We start from the raw sequence: 15367 nt of genomic DNA, 5'->3' as shown, positions 1-15367 counted from the left end.
ACAAACTATAGCTTGTGGGTCAGTTGCACATTTTTGTAAATATATTTTTATTGAAACACATCTTTGTCCATTTTTGAAATTTTTCTCTATGGGTACTTTCCTACCATGATGGCAGCATTGAGTAGTTGTGATAGAAACTAAAGACTCACAAGACTGAAGTGTTACTATCTGGCTCTTTAAGAAAATGTTTGCTTCGGGTACCTGGGTGACTCAGTCCGTTGAGCGGCCAACTTCAGCTCAGGTCATGATCTTGCAGTTAGTGGGTTTGAGCCTCACATTGGTCTTGCTGCTGTCAGCTTGTCAGTGCAAAGCCCACTTCAGATTCTCTGTCCCCCTCTCCCTGCCCCTATTCCTGCTTATGCTCTCTCAAAAAATAAATAGAGAGAGAGAGAAAGAAAGAGAGAGAAAGAAAGAGAGAAAGAAAGAAAGAAAGAAAGAAAGAGGGAGAGAAAGAAAGAAAGAAAGAAAGAAAGAAAGAAAGAAAGAGGGAGAGAAAGAAAGAAAATGTCTCCACACTTCTGGTCTATGTAATGGTAATAACAACCACAAGAATGCCCATAACTTTTAAGTGTGAAATGCACCAAAAAAAAAAAAAAAATGTTCTTCCTAGTTCTATTGCATAGGGTTGGCATTGGCAACAAAATCTTTATCTTTATCTGATTTGGCCCATGAAAGCAAGTCCAACGAATAAGAGCACTTCTCTAGGCTGGCCTACAGGATGCCAGCATAATCCTGATGCATTATTTTTATACAAGGTCAAAAGAGCTTTTCTAAATATGTGCCAGTTGGTCTATCCCTCATTCGAAATTGTGAAAAGGAACCATACAGAAGCTATCTTGAGACCCAAGTGTTGATTTATTGACTTTGGCAAGTCTTGAGCTCATGTTTACCTTGTCATGACAATAAAGTTATTGAAATTGAAATAGAATCAAATTGACAGAAACCAAGAACTACAACTAAACTGACCCGAGTACATTTTTTATTTATAGGATTCAGCAGAGTGTATTATATTGGCATTTAATGAAGGTCAAAAATGTCTCCAAAAAGAGAGACAACCTAAAACGGAACAACAACTTGACCAGCAGTTGTCTACTCATTAGGGTTTTACATAGAGAGTGCTATTGATGGTATGGCGTGACGCAATGACATAGTGACTATTATCATTGGACAAAGAACAATCCCCTCCAAAAGAAAATAGTATTTGCCCAAATATAGGATTTTTTAAAGAAAATGTCAATGACCACATTTGCACTCCATTATTTTCAGATTTCTAAAGAAGAAATTCTATTTTCCTTCCCACACAAGTTTTATATCCTTATTTTTTTTTTAATTTTCGATAAATTTGAATTCTTGCATTCCCTTTCAGTATTCAACCACATTTACTGAATACTCATCAGCATAATGGACATATTATATGAGAAATCTCAGTAGGAGTGGGAAGATAGGCCCCATGTCTTTAAAGATACAACCTTAAAAGAGAGAGAACAAATTATAAAATATTTTGCAAAGCAGACAATAAAACAGTATACAGATAAACTCACATGACATGTTCGCAAAGCATGTAAGAATGTGGGGTTCCTTGGCATATTGGGCTGATTATCGGTTAATGCTGCTCAGAAGACGTTTGGTGGGAGCGAGCTTCATATGGAATTTGGAAGGAACTTATGAAATTTGCAAGAGACCATAGATCAAGGGTCCATAAGCTACAGTCCACGTCTGGCTTGCTGGCTTTTTTTTTGTAAATAAAGCTTTATTGGAACACAGTCATGTCCATTTGCTGACGTATTGTCAATTGCTGTTTCAGGCTACCAGAGCAGAATTGAGTGGTTGCAACAGGGTTGGCATAGCTGGCAAACCTAAAATGATTTACAATATGGTCATTTCAGATGGCCGTGAAATGGCCTGATGCTCTACCTTAGAGGAGTAAGGAGCTAGAGGCAGAGACGCTGACTAGTAAGAAGTGCTTATATTATCATTTGTAAAATGATTGCGACATGGCTATTTATATCTATTTGGCTTCTTTTAGCTATTTCTGGCACAAGAATGGATATAAATTAAAATTAACATATAAGATGATAATCATAACTGTTTGAGCCTGGGTTTTCTTACTTGAAAAACAGAAATGATATCACCTGCAAACAGATCGTTGAGCGGATTATGTGGTGAAAACCTTTTTCTCATGAACTGTGGCAGGGTTATCATCCTGGAACCGGCCTCCCCACTGTCACTGAGTTGTAAATCTCAAGCTGTCATTTGGCTGAATCAGGGTTTACTTGCAGAAATGTTTCTAACTTTTCCAAATGTTTTAGCACCTTCTTCTGAATGAGGAACTAGATTGTCCTCTCACATCATCCTTTAGGATTTTACTTCTGGACTCCTCACATTAGCCTAAGTGTGAACGGGAGTTTTAATCTGTGAAGGTCTCATTGTAAATGTAAAAGGGAATCTAGGACATTTGGCATTACTTGAAGTATGTCCTAAACCAATTTTGGGATTCTTTAGGAAATGAAAAACTCATATTTTGATCATCTTTTTTTTTCAGAATTTAAGGAGAGAAACCTTTAAGAGGACTACATTATCCACAAAAATATTCTAAGTACTGCCATGCTATAAAGTCCAGCTGTGAAACTAGTCCTACCTCATGTATAATGCACTAAATACCAAGCTGCAGAATTTAAAGTAATTTTAAGAATTATGGGTGGAGATGAACACATTTCTCTTTAAAGGTTCTACTAAGTTGAAACTCATGCAAATATGCTGTAGACATTTACATTCTTACATTGGAATCCTCCAACCCCTAAGATCTGAAATGTTCTGCATGTTTCCAAGTACTCTCACATTATTGGTTTTATCCCTCAATCTGGTTTGGGGTACAGGTGAGAGTAGTTCTTCCTTTTTTTTTTTTCCTTCTAGAAAGGTTGAGGTTTAGCAGGTTAAGGGACTAATTTAGATACAAATCAGAATTGCCATTAATGCTCAAGTCTTTGCCAATGATTCTGCCAATGATTCTGTTTTGGGGAAGGCAAGTTTCACATTGCATAAAAACTTTCTGAATGTCTAAATCTATATCTATATATTTCTATTAAGAGAGGGAGAGGGAAAGAAAGAGACAGAAATCACATTCACTCTATGCTATGCTAATGATTATGCTGAGTATCCTTTAAAAGGATGTTTCATGGATTATGCTTCTTTTTTGCAGTCACAGCAGATGTAGGACTCAATGCTTGTGTTGAAGAGGATGTTACGCGTTCCTCAATTCATGGAAACTTCAAGCCTGGAAAACGGAGGACTCTGGTTAATATCTCTAGAGACCCACAGGGATTGTCATGCTCCATAAAATTGTTTATGCATTTGTATACAGTGCGTGATCATCCTGTCTTGGCAAAAGGACACAAGTTAAGCACCTTCCATATGCAGCAGGGAAATCCCCTTCGGCAAGGAAGTCTACCTGTTGGCACGCACAAATTATACTAGCTTTAGTTTTACTATGTCAAAAGGAACATTCACCATGCTTAATGAGGGGCATTGGATTAATGCTGGGTGTTTTTAGCAAGTGAAGGAATGTTCAGGTGCTTGGGAAAACAAGTCACCTGGAGGGTACAGTGAAGGTCACTTACTCATTGAAAAATCAATTATTTTCATGGCAGCAAATAGAGTCTCTAATGGGCATATGGGGAGTGCATGTGCATGCACATACACATGTATGTTGAATACAAACACATATTTTATTTACTTACTTATCTATTTAAATTCAATAGATACTTACTTATCTATTTAAATTCAAATTAGGTAGCACACAGTATAGTATTGGTTTCAGGAGTAGAACCCAGTGATTCATCACTTACATATAATACCAACAGTGCTCATCCCAACAACTGCCCTCCTTAGCACCCATCACCCACTTAGCCCCTCTAGCAACCCTCAGTTTGTTCTCTGTATTTAAGAGTCTCTTATGGTTTACTTCCCTCTCTGAAAAAAATATATTTCAGTTACTTTTATTGCCACTCATGTTTAATTTATAAAGCTGAGAGAGCAACACTATCTTGCCATGATGACCAGTCAATTATTCAAGTAGTCTTTTCCTCCATTTCAAAGAGGAAGGCCTGAGAACATGGTTCTGTCTGGATATATCCCAAGAACCCCCACTTTGTGTGCCAATTTGATTGTTCTGCCTATTAATTTTTTATACATTCACTGTGGAGTGTTCTAAATTGGCAACTAACATGGACCCAGCAACAAGCCATTGATTTCATGTTCAAGACATTCTTATTTTATAGACTCAGGGAATATAGGAAATAGTCTTGTCTTAGAGAACATTTTTGAAAGTACCTATAAGGGGAATTTTATGGTCAAATTCCAAAACTGACTTAAAGATATATTTATGTTCAGAAAAATTCATTTCTTTGACCAGCCTTCCATGATGCCTATAATTTCCACCCTGAGCATCATCATCCCTTTAGGTTGTAGAATTCCTTAGAATGCCTAAAAGGATGTGTCTTGTATAAAACGAAGACACTAGGAGTTGTGTCTTTGTGGACACTATTGGGTAAATTGGTGTATCTAAATAGTCTGTTTGGTAAAGAAATTGCACTGGGCCTGTAAGCTTTGATTGATAGTAGAGAGGATGTATTTATTCAACCACTTATTTATTCAAGCATTCCCTATTTCTTTATTGAACATGATTTATTGATTTTCCACTGTGGAGGTTGAATGTCCATAGGAGATGCTAATTGCTAATCTTAGGTCTAGGGAATTCAGTGGCACCATATGAGGCATCCCAGTGCACAAAGCACAGAAAAGTCTAAAGTCAGGAATGGAATGTTGAGAATCACGAAACAAGAAATTGTATCGAAGGGTCAAGGTCAAGTCTCACCTCCGTCTTTCCTGTGGTTTATTCTGACCACCGCTTGGGATAGCCGAAGTGGCATAGGAGACTGTTGAATGTCTTGAGACAACTTCCATGGTCGTGGGGCGCCCAGTAGAGCACTGTTGCCTGCCCAGGAATGTACACAGGGCTTTTTGCATGGTAGATCTCTGCTAGGGGCCTCTAATATCCCATTAGTGTTCTAAGTTAGAGAACCTGAGCCAGAATCTTAACATTGAAGCCAATAAAATGATTCTTTAAAGAAAAAGAAAAGATGCCGAGAAAATGAACATAACTTTAAAGCAAGTACAGAGGTCCTAAGTCAAAGCCAAGATCCTCACAGTGACCTACAAGGTTCTCATGATTCGTATGTTCCACCCTCACACACTCCCTATACCTCTTTGGACTCAGCTGTCTCCACTCATTACAGAATAAGCACTATGAAGACAGGAGATGAGGTGTTCATAGTACCTAGTACTGTGTCTGGCAAAGAGTAGGCACTCAGAACACGCTTCTTTAGAGCACTGTGTGAACAGTGGATACGTTTAACCTCTCTCTCTAACTGCTTAATTTTCAGAGCCTCAGATCCCTTGTTTATGTAGATGAGAACCACACTGCCCATCTTCCAGAGAAGCTAAGAGGATAAAAAAGAAAAATATACATAAAGGATCTGGCATGTGTGTCCTACATGAAGTCAGTGCTCAATAAATTTTTGTTTTGCTTCCTATGCTCTTTTCTTCTCTATGTATAATAATAGCAGCTAATATTTACTGTACTGTTACCATATGCCAGGCTCAATGCTGAATGCTTTATAAGCATTGTCTCATTGAATTTTCTCAGGACTGTGAGCTAGGAACTATTACTACTCCCATTTTATAAATGAAGATTAGAAAAGTTCATTTTTCCAAGATCACACAGTCAGTAAACAGCCAAATCAGGATGCAAATTAGGTATACCTGCCACCATAATCCCATCCTTTGCCTTAGCAAATACAGTAGGAAATACTTCATTGCACTCTTGAGCTTGGATTATTGTTCATGATCCAATAGCTGGTGTATATAGGTGTCCCTTATGACACCATAGTCCATTTACATGTTTGTTTATTTAAGCTCAAGATAGCTTAAAAAGCCTGGCTCCCTTGACAAGTTTGTCTGGACCATCTTCATAAAACTTTATCCCTGACTCTAAAGGATTGATGTGAAGGTTTTCACAATATATAAAATAGATTTGGGTCACCTGGGTGGCTCAGTTATTCAAGCATCCAACTCTTGATTTTGGTTCAGGTCATGATCTCATGTTTCGTGAGATCAAGCCCCACGTCAGGCTCTGGGCTGACAGCAAGAAGTCTGCTTGGAAGTCTCTCTCTCTGCCCCTCCCCCACTCATGCTTTCTCTGTCTCCCTCTTTCTCACAAAATAAATAAATTAATTAATTGAAAAAAGATTTTAAAAATATATAAAATATATTTTTCATCTATGATTGATCACTTACTTGCAAGGAGCTGTAATATAAAATTATATTTATACATATTATTTTGATTATAGCATATTTTTGAATTCTCAAATCCACCTTATTACATAGATATTATTATCCCCATTTTACCAACAAGATCATTGGAGAGGTTTGCTAGAAAGTACCCAAGCCCTTAAGAAACTATGGAATCTGAGTATCAGCAACTGATTTTCATAGGAGTTAACATAACTCAAAAACCTACTTCGGTCTGATTCTAATGCCTGTGCTCTTAACTATTATATTAAACTATAAAGTACTATATAAATGTGAGGATTTATTATACCTTTTCTTATACCATTATTCCACATGGAAATTTCTGCTCTTGGAATGCCTTCATAAGAACTTTAAGTTCCCATCTACAGGAACCCTCTTTGCAATCAATTATTCAAGGAACTGAGTTGACAGTTGCTCTCACAAGTATCCAAAAATGAAGGCCAAAAATGACTTTGGCATAACAACCCAAATACTCACCAAGTGTCTATCTGACCACTTTGGCTGAATGGAGAGGTGCTTAGCTGTAAAGTAATAGGCAGTTCAGATAAAACATTTAAATGTGCTGTCTGAAACCCAAAGTTGGCAATCTTCCCAAAGGGGTGTGCCAAGGTCCTGACCTCTTCCTGGGCAGAGGGGAAGGTTGCAGACTCTTCTCTCATTGCTGATGTTCTCAATTGCCAAGAGTGCATGCTTGCCAGCTTCCCAATCAACTTCTGGTCGAGATTTGAGATGGAGACCACTTCTGTGGAGCGAATTAGGCATCTGGAGAAACAGCATTAATTTTGTTAAGCTTCTCAAAAAAAAAAAAAGTTAGGAGCACTTGAACATCCCCTACACTGCGTATATGATCCGTCAGCGGCACCGTAGAGCCAAGGTTATCCTTCTCTTAAAAAATTTTCCCAGCAGAGTTGGAAGACTTCTTGCTTCTCCTGCATGATTATTTTCTATGTTCCAATCATTTTCATTGTTCCTGTTCTTTTCTACGTTTGCTAGCAACGCCAGCCATATTCTATGAGTTTAGAACAATTCAAATTCCTTTTGTAGCTTAGTATGACTCCTAAACATATTCATCATTGTCTGTTTCCGTTTGTAACACATGCCACCTTTATGGGATATGTCCACTTGCATAGACGCTGGCTTTCCTTCCCAATCCCATAGGTACTTCCGCACTGTGTTTCATGGCCCCGCCACTGGACAGTATTACCTCTTTGGGGTTCACCGACAGCAAGATCAAAGACATGATGAAATGACATAAAGCTGTAAGCCACCAGATTCATGACAGCATCCAAAAGTTTGGCAGGAGGGCATCGTTAATATTTGAGAAGATTCCCCGCTTTTGGCAGGAATTCTGCCCACAGCTTTCCAATTAGCATGCTTTATGGCTGGAGAGAAGCTGGTTTCTCAATTGTAAGTACCTTGTCTGACTGAAATCTTATTCTGCCAGATAAATTACAAAGGAATTTGTACAATTTTACCCAGACTCCAACTTAACCACAAGATTAATATGAAAACAGGGCCCTCCCTCAAGTCTCCTTTCAGTTCTTCTGAGAATTTCCTTCATTACGACTTCCAAAAGCTCTGCTTTGCTAATGGAACATTAAATGGTATTCTTACCAGGAGGTGCAGGATGGAGGTTTCAACTAAATCTTCTCAGAAGAAAGATCTAGATTGTGACATTGCATTAGGGAATGCAAGCGAATTACTTACCATGACACATCGTTCTTAGTTTCTGCTTGCTATGAGTTGAAATATAATTAATAGAAGTTGAGCTGAGCAAGACTAAGACTTAACTTCATACACAAAATCTTAACAGTGTCTCTTCAGGTTTATAATTCACACCTCTGGGGAAAATCCCCAGGCATCAATAGGGAATTTTTCTAGTGATATTATACTGTTTGAAAATATTTTAAATCTGTGTCTGCGTCTCAGCAAGGTCCTATTTGGAATGGCTTGTGGTTTAGGGATGTTCTTGACTTCTTGTTGCATGAAGGGTCCCAAATATCTCCCATTAGAAAGGATCTAGTCTTATTTAATGTGACTTTTTGCCACCAATCTGTTTTTACTGAAAACCTAGGGGCTAACACTTCAGTTAATCTAAATTTGCAACATGTTGGTAGAAAACATTATTTCCCTTGTGATATTTATGGTTTGATTCAAAAATCAGAAGCAAAAGAATTTTTCTGCATTAACACTGTGTACACACACACAAAATCTCCCGAGGTGCCCATCAAAACAAGTATCCATCATTCTTTGATTAACAGCTTTAACACATATGTATCATGCTTTGAAATTGAGATATTATATGTAATAGCTCATTTAATTTTCCAGTTAAACTTGAATATAGGTAAAGTAGTTGTTATTCATATAAAACACATAAAAACCTCAAAGTATATACAGTTCATCATAATTATCATATTGTGTTTCCACTGATACTTTATCATTAATAATTATTATAATAATATAACTTTTTCACATGAGAAAATAAGGTGTCTTATGGTAATAGTGAGCAAGCCAATATCTCTTTGGCAGACATGATGCCGAAGTAAGATTTTATTTCTAGACTATTTCCAACCTTTCAGTTATAAATCCTTCGAAGTCAGGACTACTTAGGCTTTCTCTCCACGCACAAAACCTAAGGAGACTCCAAAAAAACTCAGCAATCAAGATAAATAACATTTTACAATGATATTTAAAAAACAAAAAGTATAGTACAGCTGCTACAGAAAACAGCATCCAGGTTTCTGAAAAAGTTAAAATGGAACCGTGGTCCAGCCATCCCACTTCTGGCTATATATCCGAGGGAATTTAAATCAGGATCTCAGAGCGGTATCTACCCTCTCACGTTCATTGCAGTTATTTATAATAGCCAAGATATGGAAACCACCTGTCTGTCGATGGATGAATGGATAAAGATGTGCTCATATATAACATATATGCATAAGTATTTATACTTATAATACACACACATATGAGGAGGCACAATGGAATGTTATTCAGTCCTGAAAAAGAAGGAAATCCTGCCATTTGTAACATACATAGAACTTGAGAAAATTATGTTAACTGAAATATATCAGACAAAAACAAATACTCTATGAAATTACTTGTGCTGTATGTAGAATCTAAAAAAGCCAAACTCTTTTTTTTTTTTCAACGTTTATTTATTTTTGGGACAGAGAGAGACAGAGCATGAACGGGGGAGGGGCAGAGAGAGAGGGAGACACAGAATCGGAAACAGGCTCCAGGCTCTGAGCCATCAGCCCAGAGCCCGACGCGGGGCTCGAACTCCCGGACCGCGAGATCGTGACCTGGCTGAAGTCGGACGCTTAACCGACTGCGCCACCCAGGCGCCCCAATAAAAAAGCCAAACTCATAGAAACAGAGACTAGAATGGTGGTTACCATATGTTGGGGGTGGTGAAAATGGAGAGATGTTGGTCAAAGGGTACAAATGTCCAGTTTTAAGATGAATAACTTCCGGGGATCTAATGTGCAGCATAGTGATTATAATTAATAATACTGTATATATACTTGAAAGTTGTTAAGACAATAGATCTTAAATGTTCTCACCATAAAAAAGAAGAGGTGGGGGCGCCTGAGTGGCTCAGTCGGATGAGCGTCTGACTTCGGCTCTGGTCATGATCTCGTGGTTGAGAGTTCGAGCCCTGCGTCAGACTCTGCTGACAGCTCGGAGCCTGGTGCCTCGGATTGTGTCTCCCTCTCTCGCTGCCCCTCCCCCGCTAGTGCTCTGTCTCTCTCAAAAATAAATAAACGTTAAAAACAAATTAAACCTATTAAGTGTTAATTCACTTTAATATGTGATTTTCTCTCTTAACCCACATATTAAGCTACAAGCAGTAAGGAATTCTGAGTGTACTTCCCTATTGCAGTAGATTGCTGATCATTGAGAACTATTTAGCTCTATGTAAAACTACATTTGGACAAAAAGAAGAACCATCCCTCCTCTTAAGAGGCTATTTATTAAAATGGAAGAGTCACAGAGCAGCAAGAAACAGAGAAAAGAGCAGTAATTTGATTATTTGTTCTACCTATGTGACCTCAGGCAAGTTATTTAACTTCTCTGGTCTTCCATTTCCTTATATGTGATATAACCATTTTAATATTCAGCTGTTAGAGGACTGTGAAAATTAAATGAGATAACCAATGTGTAATGCTCAATCTACTTCAGTCATTGAGGAATTTTTTCCCCTTCTTTCTTAGTAATATCCCATCTCATTTTTTGATAACTTAAGCTTTTTTACTTCAAGATCCCAACCAAGTAGGTGATCATGCTTGTCTACACAGGAGCTTTGCAATATGTGTACTCAAGGGTTAGCTCTGCTTCCCCCACCTTTCCTGACCCTGAGCTACATCCCTTCCTTGGCTGTCTAACCCGGGGCATACACCAGATGGCAGTGTCCCATTGAGGACAGGGTCCTCCTGGCCTTTCAGCTCACTGACCAAGTGGCCAGTTGCTTGGCCATATCTCTATGCATGTTACAGGTCAATAGCATTAGCCTTGGGGCTTAGTTGATGTTCAATGTAAAAATAAACACTGGAAAATCTCTGTACACATTCTATTCCCCTTCGACTGCAAAGCATTTCATCTACAAGGTCAACTGGAAGAGGTGCATATGTGCTATTGTGGTGAACATACACTTCCAATAGGTTTTTGTCAATATTTACATTTCAATGCTCTTTAATCAGAACATAATCATCCCTACAGCATATCTGACACATATTGTGAGGCACCAGGGCTACAGACACGAGTAATCCTGGTCTATTACCTTCAAGTAGTTACTGTTTAGTGGAAAAGACAGAGTACCATGTGGTCATTGTTATGTTGTTTAACACAGATGACTTTACAATTTTTGATCAATAGATGTATCTCTCTTGCAGTTAATGCATTTCATGGATTTTACTAAGCTGACCGGCCTTCAGCTCAGCGCTCTCAAATCTCATGGATGCATAGAGTTCTCCATTTAAAATGTGATGAACATTTCTGTCTTGCTATAATCCATTGTGATTCTGAAAGCTTTTATCATATTCACCTTTCAATACTAAAAGTGGTCTATCTAATAGTTGTTGTTTTTTCTATTAATTTATCTCACAAAAATTTGCCACAGGATGCCAAGTACTATGCTTGGAGAAATATAAATATAAGTGAACTATAGTGCTTAGCCCCAAAGGCTGTGAGTCTAATAAAAGGTTAATAATCGGTTAGAAATTGAGGTTATGCCAGGTGAGTGTGGTGCAAGTACGTGAGTGTGTGTGTGTGTGTGTGTGTGTGTGTGTGTTGTCCTTGGTGTGTGAATGTGTTTGTTGAAACTAAGGACCACTCTCTGTGCAGGACTCACAAAAACATACCCCAGCTGGGATTGGCAAACTAGAAAATAATAACGAGTTAATTTCTTCTGGTCACATTTCTTTCCCTTTCTGCCCTATTGACTTCCTTCCTGTCTCTGTCCTAAGCCTCCCTGCCTCTGACCAGGAGCAGTCACCCTCCCGTGACCTCTGAGGACTCACAGGAATCTGATTTTCCTACAGACCTGCCAGCTGGGGCCTTGGGAATCTGATCTACTCTTGGACCTTTCACAGGCTCAGCTGTGGCATTTCAGAGTAGGCGCCACACAGATCCCTGCCCCATTTGTGTCCCGATATGCGTAAGGACACTGCCCACGGCATTCCAAAGATCTCAGAGACCCTCTCTGCCCCTGGGGCGGCTTGCTGCCTTCAGGAATCTTGCTGCTATCACTACAGGAAGCTCGGCAGGGAGGCAGATCATTGGGTTGGTTGACTAAGTTGGAGTCCCCAACGTGCCTATCAGAGCTGTGCATGACTGACAGATCGCACTTCAAATTCAGCAGCATAATTATCTGAGATTGAAATGAAAAGGGATTATTAAGCCCTCTGTTCTCCTTTCTCAAAGTGTTGGTGTCGTGCTATCTCCTCTGTAAAAGAGGGAAGAAAATAAATAGTCCCTGAATTCCTTACTTATCTGTGGCATATCGGAACGGCCATCTGCTTTCTTTCTTTCTTTCTTTCTTTCTTTCTTTCTTTCTTATTATTTTTTTGGCTGTTGGTGATGCATTGGGGAGCATGGTAGTGACTCTCTATTCCTTCCTATGATTCTCAAGGTCTGAGACCGAGCCTGGGAATCTGCATTGAAAAAGTGCACCATGTTTTTTCTGACACAGCCTAAATGGAAACCACTGCCTAAAGTTTCTTCCTAACATAATATACTGTGATTATTATTTCTAGAATACAAAAAAGTAGGCGCATGATACATGGTTAGATAAGAAGATATCTTGTCTTGGGTCTGCTGACACCTGGTCAGCTGGCCACTCTGCATCCTGCATGAGGCCAGCTTGTGTTTCAAATGACAATTGTGCTACACGTGGAAAAGGCAGATGGGTGCTTACAAAGATTCCACAGGGTTCTAAATGAATGAATGAATGAATGTATGAATGAATAAATAAATAAAAGCCGTTGTTCAAAGCTGCAGAAGGAGAACCAGAGAAAAACCAGGTGTGACTTTGGAAATGAGATGATAAAATAATACAAATTTCTAAAGACGAAGGGAGGTACTAAAGAATGAAATGGGGGGCGTAGGCCCTTACCTGAACCAGGGTCCGAGTATTGTGAGGAGCTGTCATGTTCATTCTGTAAAGCCAGTCTTGGGACCCGAGCCACTACCAGATAGAGCAGGCTCTGGGGAAGGATGACAGTCCCAAGGAGGGAAGGAGAGCAGCGAGGGAGGGTGGCGCGGGTGCAGGTGTTCTAAAGATAGCAGTGAGGTCTAGCATGACCCACTGCTGTCATCTAGAAACGTCTATTTCTGGGTCACTGTGGAGACGACATAAAGCCAGAGAGGATGATCATGGCTACTAGTCAGCGAACACGTGTGCTGTACCAGGCGCAGGCCTCTGGCCGGCACATTCCTTGCAACGGTGGAAATGGTTTCCCGTGAAGAGAGTGAAGCTTGCTCTCTGGGACCCTCACTTGCCTGGGCCCCATCCGGGGTCCCGAGAGGGGCCTTAGAAACGTGTCCACACAATTGTTTATAAATGTGCTTATAAAATTCACAAAGTAGGATATTGTTTCCTATTTTTATTTATCCAGAGTTCGGCTCTGGGCCCCACAAAACCTGTGTCCGTCTTGGTGAGGTACTTATTATGGGTGATTGTGGCATTGATGCTGCTACTAACCGGCTGTACCATTGTAGACAGATGGTATTCTGAGCCTCACTTTTCTCACCTGTCAAATGGAGTTTTCTGTCCCATCCAACTTTATAAAGTAACTCAGGATCGAATTATATCGTAGTGGGTGGGGAACGCTAAGAAGTATTTAAAATTTTGTAAATATTTATTTATATTAGAGAGAGAGAGAGAGGGGCAAACAGGCACACAGAATGTGAAGCAGGCTCCAGGCTCTGAGCTGTCAGCCCAGAGCCAGACATGAGGCTCAAACTCATGAGCTGTGAGATCATGACCTGAGCAGAAGTCGGATGCCTAACCAATTGAGCCACTCAGGGCCCCTGTACATCACTGTTTTATTTAAGGACTCTGGAAACTGCAAAATTTGTGGAAAGGAATATTTAGCCTCAAATGCAAATTAATATTCCCACTGGAGGCATTAATAAAGACGCACTCAGCTCTGCACTTGGATAGGCCTGAGTCTAGCTCTGGAATAGGACGCTGACTGACAAAAGGTCTTTAATGCTAGTTTACCTTAAAGCAACAAGACTCCCAGTGGCTTCCCACGCAGGGTAAACTGCCTCACTTCACAGACTACTTTACCAACCTCCCTCCCTGTGTACCAGAGAGAGTCCGTACAGAGGAAAATTAGAAGTGAAAGTGTGTTCTATTTGTTTTGCACAAATTGCTTATGATCCAGGAGCAATGAGGAAGTCACCGCCTGCAAAGCCACTCTCAGGTGACTGAAGGCCTTCCCCGCACGAGTGGTGAGTTGAGAGCAGACATCTCAGTGTCGCTCAGCAGGAGGAACATCTTTTGGCCTCCTGCAATGTGGTGCTTTGAAGATGCAGCAACATTTGAAAGGAAGTGTGTTCTCCCAGCAGGGACCTTCGTGTGCAGCTCTTTCCCTCTGCTCACGTCCACATGGATCCCTTTGTCTTTGCTCACGGAATGTTTATCTTGGGGAAGGTGCAGATGTGTAACTGGCACGTTCTTATTTTCCCTTGACTTCTGCCTCCTCTTTTTCCCTGGATAGAACACTCGGCATGTCTGTGCCGGGATGAAGGAATCAGGAGGACACTAAGAAATTGACAGAAAGGAAAGAAAGAAAGAAAGAAAGAAAGAAAGAAAGAAAGAAAGAAGAAAGAAAGAGAAAGAAAGAAGAAAGAAAGAGAAAGAAAGAAAGAAGAAAGAGAAAGAAAGAAAGAAGAAAGAGAAAGAAAGAAAGAAGAAAGAGAAAGAAAGACAGAAAGAAAGAAAGAAAGAAAGAAGAAAGAAAGAGAAAGACAGAAAGAAAGAAAGAAAGAAGAAAGAAAGAGAAAGAAAGAGAAAGAAAGAAAGAGAGAAAAGGAAGGAAGGAAGGAAGGAAGGAAGGAAGGAAGGAAAGAGAGAGAGAGAGAGAGAGAGAGAGAGAGAAAGGATAAAGCCCAGCACCACTAGTTTCCTATAATGCAACAGATACCTCACACACGTCATCTTATTTAATCCCTCCTAGCCGAACAGGAGGAAGATGTTACACCACCCGTTTTGCAGAAGAATTGGAATCTCAGGGATAAGGAGTAACTTTGCAAAGGTCAGCAATGAATGAGAAAGACAGCCAGTACGAGATCCTGGTCTTTCAGAATTCAAAGCTGAAGCACTTTCTCCTCCACTCTGCCACTCCCTTTAGAGGCAAGAGGGAAAGAAAAGAAAACAGACCGTATTTTTCTTGCCCTCACGTTACAAATTGAATTTCACCGAGTGAAATGCCATGCAATCAGATTGCGTGGCCACTTCTTAGTTTGCTTTTAATTCCATATAATGGTC

The 15367-nt window shown here is 39.7% G+C and overlaps 1 long non-coding RNA gene across 1 annotated transcript; it reads right to left on the bottom strand.

Annotated features, from left to right (window-relative positions):
• Positions 1 to 838: 838 nt before the first annotated feature.
• LOC123596117 lies at positions 839 to 13107 on the bottom strand. The gene is made up of 3 exons (XR_006711543.1): positions 12986 to 13107; positions 6987 to 7131; positions 839 to 3274 (listed from the first exon to the last, which is right to left on the bottom strand). It is a non-coding gene; the product is annotated as an uncharacterized LOC123596117 (long non-coding RNA).
• Positions 13108 to 15367: the final 2260 nt, after the last annotated feature.

Source organism: Leopardus geoffroyi, chromosome B1, assembly GCF_018350155.1.
Source record: "Leopardus geoffroyi isolate Oge1 chromosome B1, O.geoffroyi_Oge1_pat1.0, whole genome shotgun sequence".
Taxonomy (NCBI): domain Eukaryota; kingdom Metazoa; phylum Chordata; class Mammalia; order Carnivora; family Felidae; genus Leopardus; species Leopardus geoffroyi.
The sequence above is the reverse complement of the archived record's forward strand: the minus strand, read 5'-3'. Positions and strand labels throughout refer to the sequence as shown.